The sequence below is a fragment of the Phymastichus coffea genome, unplaced genomic scaffold (assembly GCF_024137745.1).
Source record: "Phymastichus coffea isolate CEN01 unplaced genomic scaffold, Cenicafe_Pcof_1.1 PCOF00008, whole genome shotgun sequence".
NCBI lineage: Eukaryota > Metazoa > Arthropoda > Insecta > Hymenoptera > Eulophidae > Phymastichus > Phymastichus coffea.
The window spans coordinates 3,084,434-3,092,957 of NW_026706819.1; the positions used below are offsets into that span (position 1 = coordinate 3,084,434).

The 8,524-nt window shown below is 36.5% G+C and overlaps 1 protein-coding gene across 3 annotated transcripts in view; it reads left to right on the plus strand.

Moving 5' to 3' along the window:
• The window catches only part of LOC131669918 (uncharacterized), a 1,245,201-nt gene that overhangs the window by 450,712 nt on the left and 785,965 nt on the right, over nucleotides 1-8,524 (plus strand). The window lies entirely within an intron of this gene.

Consider the following 8,524-nt stretch of genomic DNA (forward strand, 5'->3'; position numbering starts at 1 on the left):
AAACTGTTACACCAGACATCCCCCAGTCCCACACATCTCTATCCCATGTATGATGTTTGCTTAACGGAAACTTCATGATCATTGAAGCTTCTGTTGTAAATGCGTCAACCTTACGTTTAGCGCTACCCAGAAACAACGACGTGAACGTAGTAAGGACTGTTTCCTTTGGGGTGCTTGAGTGAGTCCCCGTGCCTCTCACTGTTCAGGGTGCTTAATTAAAGTGAGTCCCTTCGCCTCTTACTGTTCGGGGTGCTTGATTTAAGTGAGTCCCCGTGCCTCTCACTGTTCGGGGTGCTTGATTTAAGTGAGTCCCTTCGCCTCTCACTTATGTATTTATCTAGCCTCGAAGCAAATGTTCGAAATTACTACCATTTGCTTCCAAGCACATAGTCAAACGCCTTTGGAAGTGTCGAACGGTGTTTAGCAAAGTTTGCCTTGGAATGGCATCGCAACCTCGACGAATTCTGTCCATCATGTCTAGTCTTGTGGTGGGCCTTTCCGTAAAAACGGCATTTTTTAACCCCCATAAGTAAAAATCTGGTGATGTAAGCTCGGGTGAGCAAGCAGGCCATTCAACCGGACCACCTCGACCAATCCATCTGTTACCGTACTGATTATTCAAAAAAGTTCTGACAATTCGAGCGAAATGTGGTGCTGCGCCGTCCTGCTGGAGCCACATTCTCCGTCGCGTTTCTAAGTCAACATCTTCCATCAATACAGGTAGTTCATCTCTTATTAGCGTTAAATACGTGTGTTGATTAACATTTTCTTCGAAAAAGTAAGGGCCAATCAAATATCCATTAATAATCCCACACCATACCATAATACTTCAACGTCTTTGATGGTTTACAGTTCTGACCCAATGAGGATTAACACCAGACCAGTAATGACAATTATGTCTATTCAATTCCCCATCACTTTGAAATTTTGCCTCACCAGAAAAAAGAACAAAATTAAAAAAGTCTGGATCATTTTCTATCATTTGTAAAGCCCATTGGCAAAACAATACGCTGTTGAAAATGAGCAAACTGTAGCTCTTGGACCAGAGTAATATGATATGCATGATATCTAAGCACCTTCATAATTCTTAAAAATATACTTTTTGGAATACCGATTTCCCTTTCGACTCGACGAGCGCTTATCTGTGGATCAAGATGAATTATTGCCAGAATAGTCACAACCCGATTATCATTTTCATCATATTGATGGCGCCCACGTTGACGAACCATGTGTCCACCACGAGCTCTTTGAGTTAAACGTCTGATAGCCATAGCGTCGGGGTGTCGTCTTGATAGCGTTCAGCATAAATTCTTGCCGCAGCACGATAATTATTTCGGCTTTCTCCTAAAGCCAACGTCATGTCAACGGTCTCGTTGGGCGCGTAGTCAGCCATTTCAGAGGCAGCTATTCATTATTATTAAATTTGAATAGTGAAATGGTATAAAAAATAATAATAATTATAATATTCACCCGTATACGGTCGCGACCAAAAAAGAAAAATGTTCCTAGATTACGGTAACTTTATCTGACTAAGTGTATTTGCCACAAGTGTTCCGATTGTCACACTTTTGTAATTGTAAGTTTTATAATAAAGTAATAATCATTAAATTATTTCTAATTTGAATTGCACATAATACTAAAACTTGCTTTTATTTTAAATATTGTGAATTATTTCCGTTCAAACTTAAAAAATACTAATATTGATAATGTAATCATTAAAAGCACATTTACAAATAAATTATGTTCAGTCAAAGATTGTTGTAATAATATCTGAACTGCTGACCGATTTTAATATTTTCCGCACATTTTTAATATTAAACTTTATTTTTGATAGTTTGATTCTAGAAAAAATAGCTTTGATGCTTTTCGTACAAAAAAGAAATGTTGCATATTTATTGTTTCGAAAGTTATGACTATTCTTTTTAAACAATCACATTATTTACAGCTCATATCTTCAATTTTCTCATACTTTCGAAAAAATAAATAAAGATACAATATTTCTGTTTTTTACAAAAGCATCAAATTAGTTTTTTATAAAATTTACAATTAATAAAGTGTGACAAACGTTTTTCTTTTTTAGTCGTAACAACATACAGGCGAATATTATAATTATTAATATTTTTGATACCATTTTACTAATTAAATTTAATAGTAATTAATGGCTGGCTCTTAAATGGTTGACTATCAGCCTAAAAAGATTATTGACACGACGTTACTTTTAGGAGAAAGCTGAAGTAATTATCGTGGTGTGACAATCGGAAATCAGTATTTCAAGGTAGAGGCGAAGGGACGCACTTAAATCAAGCTCGCCGTACAGTGTGAGACGAAGGGACTGACTTTAATTAAGTGATGTAACTAAATCTACGATCAGTTTGAACCACTTAAGCCTGTGACTCGTGGAAAAACGATTTAAAATGGATTTTTCGGAGTTTGACCTTGATTTGACCTTGAAATGACCGTGAAAAAAATGTCTCAATATGGTTTTGAAAGTGAAATTTTCCGCTCTTTCCGAATCCGGGGTCAAAAATAGGTGTTCCTATTCAAAAAAACCACTTGACCTTGAAATAACCTTGAATGTCAAGTTCAAGGTCAAATTTGTTAGGACCATTGTTTGGCCCCCTTCGTCCCCTACAACTTTTGTCTGAACCATTTTTTCCTATCTGTCTTGGAATTCGAAAAATCCAGGTGTAGCGATTAAAATGGGTCACCCTGTATATAACATGCTAGGAAACATAATCCGTGGTCTTCAAGAACTCGCCGATTAACGTTTTCCGTAGTTGCCAGTTTTAAACTTGTTACTGTGCATGCGCAGCTGCTGCAAGCATTTTAACGATTTCAATGCACGGTCAAGACCCTCAGCGCAATTAATGAATACGACCGAAAATTCGGAGGGTTTTTGGTCGTATTTATTAACTGCATTTATATTATTATTATACAATTATAAATTTTATAAAACCGACGGCCGTCCGCACAACTTATTTCAAAAGAATGGATTTGGCATATATATTTGGTACGTGCGTCAATATTAGCCATACCTAAATTCGAATTCGCTATCAATCACTTCATGTCGCTTCCGGGCACGGTGTTTCTTGTTGTTGATGACTAGATCTTGCCCAGCCAGTATCGCAACCTAATACCCGTGAGTGTGGCTTCTCGGCGAGGATCTATTTTGTCGGCGCGCGCAAACGGTGAAGCAACAAGTAACAGCTACAGAGTAAACACTAAGGACGACTTCAAATAAAGCAAGAACAGCGATAACGTCAGTGATTTGTAGCTGTTACAGCCTGCAACAGCGGTGAACGATTGTCAGGTCGTAGATGGTGGGTGTCGTATTTCTCTCTATTTCTCTCTCTTTTCATCTTCTTCTTGCTCTTGCATGTTCGAGTGTTACGGGTACACATGTGCAACCAGACAGTTTTTCTGACCCCTGATCGCGGATTTCGTCAGGCTTGAAAGATGAAAGGATTAAAGATTAGATTTCTCGTAATCCGATTGATGTGTTTAAGTGGATTAACCACACCATCCTTAATTACGTCTAATCTCGTTTTGAATTTGTACACGAGCACATCGATGTGTCCTATATTTCTTTTTTTGTTATGAAAATCAGTTTTATGTAATTGAGTATTTCGTTTTTTCATTAATCCTCACTCTAACGTTAATTTTGTGCATGACTGATATGTACTCAGCTGACTGAGCGTTTCAAATCCATCCTTTAGAAATAACTTGTGCGGGCGGCCTTGGGTAGGACCCTCCGAGTTTTTGAATGTATTTATTTTTTATATGTTTTATGATTAAATACATATATATTTTTTCTATTATTAGTAATAAAAAGATTGGCTTTCTTCTAATGAACGCATTGTTACGCTACCATCAAGTAGTTCATCTATTACTTCGAATGTTCTACTTTTTCATCGGTTATATTAATTTTAATTCTGCTTAAAGCATCTTCTAAACTGTTTTCATTCCTTTATTGGTATTTTGTCTTATAATCATATTAATGAAAATGTCGAACATCCACGCTGCCCCTATATGCTTGACGTGTTCGTGCGTGGTGGAGAGGATAGTTGCGAGAGAGACGAAGCGCGATGCTGAGCGCCGCGTCCATTCAAGTACGAACAACCAAGCTAACCATCTCGTGTTTTATTTCCTAATAATAAATCTTGTTCTATACAAATCGTGTGTGTGCTCATTCCTCACAACCCAAAACCTCAAAAACAATAAAACCAATAGGTTATGGGCACTTGCAGGTTTTACTGCGCACGGTGAAACTTTGTTGAGGTTTCGGCGAGAAAAGTCCAGTGACTAGGTGAGTGCTATACAAAAATAAAAGTGCACGTGTTGTTAGCGAGAGGAGAGTGAGACGAGTTTCTGACAAGGAGTGAGGCAACACGGTACATCAGAAATGGCAGAGTCTTTGGAGAGACATCGAGAGCGTGCACAGGAAGAGAAAGGTAAGAAAGTGAAAAACTGAAAACGTTGAGAGGCGGTATTAAATAGATCGATCGCAAAAAGAGAAAGGAAAGATACGAGCGGTGGTGGCATGCGGCGAGGATTTCAAAGTTGTGCGGTTAACTTCCTAAAACCGGCCTTCGATTCGAGTACAGACACGGATATGCGGGAGAGCGACTACGTGATTAGCACGCGCCGGCATAGCGGAGACAGGAGAGCGCATGCGCATGGCGGTCTTTGTTTCAGGTGGGCGCCCAACAACAATTAGAAAAGCGGTCATATTGTCGAACCAAGCCAAGAAGTGAGAGAAAAAGCTCGTGCATGGCTGATGCGTTTTAGATGAGAAAACTCTGCTGGCCATCATTAAAAGCGCAAAGTTAACCTACAAGGGACCAAGAAAAACATCTTGCAACTCCGCATCATAAGAGATGCTAAGTCGTTGTACTATATTACATCCAATATGAAGATGTTCAAAGAAGGTAAGAAATTCTAAACAACAGTTAAAAGCTAGCATAATTCAATGTGGCAATGCGTATGAATCAAATAAAAATAAATAAATTATGAAACGCATAGTGTTCCGTTTTCCTAAAAATAGACGTGCAGCGCGGAACACATACTAGCTACCGTACAGACAAAATTGTCGTCCATTTTTCCGGTACAGTAGCAGGAGTAAATATTGATTGAACTTACAATACGGTCCTTAAATATTTTCTCGTTTCTTTATTTGACAAACTTGTACGGAATGTCAAGTAAAAGAATAATAGAGTCATTAAACAGTAATTAATATTTCTTTATTTAGATGTGGAAAACTACAGCGATGGAGAATTGTCAGTTCTGGTAAAATATATCGATGAAGGTGAAAAAAGCGAAAGAAAAATCTCGAAGGTCGAGTAATTTATGAAAAGAAATACAGATAACGCTAAAAGAAAGTTTCTGAAGAGTTGGGTGAGAAGATGAGCTACGAGAATGATGAGGAGGATGAGGAGAGTGAAAAAATACTGAATTTGACAAGGGTAACAAACGTAAAATAATTTCCAATAAAAAATGTTATAAAAAACTAAAATTACTAAAACTAATGAAAATTGAACAAACACCTCTAGATTTTGAGAAGCTCGACGAGGAGATGAGAAAAGTACTCAAAGAGATCAAGCTGAACGAGAAAAGACTGGATGCTGTGCCGAAAGTTGTGATCCCTGAGCAGAAAAAAATTATCCTCACTCACAAACTCATGCATTCAGTATAGCAGAAATGCCAACTGGTACGGTAGGTAAGGGAGTTTAGTAAGTTGAGAGATCTTGTGACGATTAAAACCAATGAGATCAGAAAGAAGTTGAGGAAGTTCAACAGAAGGTCGGGCCGTTACAAGAAAGAAATTGAAGTTCTAAAAGCTCAGGTAAATGATGACTTGTACAATAATGAAGATGAGTACATAGATGAGAATAGGGACGATATAGATTTAACGTTCAAAGATGTAGTGAGTAGCTCAAGAAAAAAATTAGATATAGCCAGAGCAATTAGAGAAGAGTTAATACAATTAGCCGTGAGTAAATTAAACGAAAAAAACACTGATTTAAAGCTTGATCAAAGTTCATGTTTCAAAAGAAAATAGCACAAGACGCGATTATAAATTAACTAATAAAATGAAACTTGAACATTTCAATGACTATCTTATATCGAAGCTTCGGTCCAGAGATTTATTATACATAGATGAAGATGCTGTGTCTAACCATAATAATGATAAAGGAACGAGAAATAAAGATAAATATAATGTGCGTGATATTACAATAAATCAACTGGACCAAAGCTATCAGATAAGTTAGTCGACTTAAAAGATCCTGGAGATGCGTTAAAGAAAATTAAAGAACTTAAACGATGTGAATCAAACACAACCTCTGTTACCGTAAAACGTAAGTTGTACAATATAAAATATGATTCCTTAAAAGACTCAGCATCCGGATTCTGTGAACGATTTGAATATATAGTTAAGAATATAGCAATATTCCTGAAGTCTTAAAGCTGAGTATAGATGGGAAAAGAGAGGCCTTTTATAATGTAATTGTGTCAGGTTTGCCTGAAATCAGAACGGCTGACTTTATGAATAAACGTTACTGATAAGAATATGACATTTGATTAGTTAAAATCCTACATTATGAAGACTGAAGCAGAGAGAGGGGCCTTGGCAGCAGGGGTCAAGCTCGACAGGAAGCTATATGTATGACAACTTTAGTCTCACGAGTGGTGACTATCCGGACAAAGATCACCCCTCATTCCAAAGACCCAATCCCTAAAAGAAGTGCTACAATTGTGGTAAATTTATTAATAAGCACAAGTCATACAACTGCCCAAATAATGAGGGACGAGAGAACCAGACAAGGAGCAACAGCAAACAACGAATTGGACAAGAATAGAGGTATGGAATTTCATATAATAGTAATAGAGGCAGAGGTGACGGGAATAGCAGAGGTTACAAAAGAAAGATCGACCATAATGACTATTACGTTGAAAACTACAAGAAATTCAAAGAAATCCGATCAAAACAAAGGTCGAGGCGGAAATAACAATAAGAGTGACAATAGAGGAAGGAGAGGATGAGGAAGAGACGAGCACAACAATTTCAAGTCAAATAAAGGAAATTGAGGTTAATGCTTTTCAGCAGATTGCGTGACCTCTGTCGCCATAAATAATTTAGAATCACAAAATCTAGCCAAGTTTATTATTAATTCTGGTGTATCAGAGCACCTTGCTAACTTCAAATTAATATTTAATACACTTGATGAAAATCAAAAAAATATAATAAGATTTGCGAATAAGAATAAAGAAGCGAATTGAGAACGGAGGTAGTATGTCAGGTAGAATTAATAGACAGTAAAGGTCAGGTAATAAAACTAGCTAATGTTATTTATGTTGAGTCATTAACAAAGAACCTACTCTCCCTTCGCTGATTCGCTGATCAAGGACTTATCGTATATTTGGATAATGAAGTAATTGATATTTACGACCCCATTTCGAATAGAAAATTTATTTCCGTAATCTATGGAAAACGCTATTGAATAATTAAGTTTGTGACACATAGAGATGAGTTATGCAACAGTCAGAATAATCTTTTAGAATGCAAATAAATTGTTGTTTACTTGTCAACCGGGGAAGTTCCTCCATATTTAAGTAGAAGTGTTACAAATAAATAATCAAGACGAGTTAAAAATTTAAATTAGGAGGAAACAAATGACAAGAATGCAAATTTATTCGATAATGTAAAAGAGTTAAATAAAGATAAGGACAAAAGCAGAGCAAATTGCTCAAGGTTCGAAACAACCATCTGAAACAAGAAAGTTGAAAATGGCAACGATGAAACTGGTGAGGATTTAGTTGAGGTTAAAAAGTACCTCAATATGGACAATTATTCTAATATCAGAGTAATTGACAAGGCCATGCTATGGCATGTAAGATTAGGTCAAGTATCGTTGTAGTACATTAAGGCAATTCAAAAACAATTTTTACATATCAAGAAATTAAAAAGTGTAGTATTTGATGAGAAAATTCATGATTGTGAAATTTATATGATAGCCAAAATAAATAAATTGTCATTTAAAACGACGAAACAAAGAGCAATCCAACTATTAGAAATTATCCATGCTGATACGATGGGTGTGATATTATTAGATATTAAGGATAATAATAGAAACGAAGAGAGAAGTAAAAAGGAAAAGGGGTAGAGACCTAGGAAAATTAAAGCAGTAATGCCTCAAGATGTTTCTGACGAGCCAATAAATGATGTGAGTTTTGCCAAGTGCTCAGACATACGAAAAGATGTGGAGATAAAATTATTTTGTAATGAATTTGATAAAGATGAGACTCTTGTAGATAAAATGATATACTTTCCGTTCTCCGTGCTTTTAGCAAAAATTAACGAAGACCCTGCAACATTTAGAGAAGCAACGGCAACTGAGGAGAGAGACGAGTGGGAAAAGGCCATCGAAAATGAGTTAGATGCGATGATGAAGAACTGTGTTTGAAAGATTATTTAAAGCCAAGAAAATCCACAGATGAAATAAAACCGAATATAATTGATTCTAAA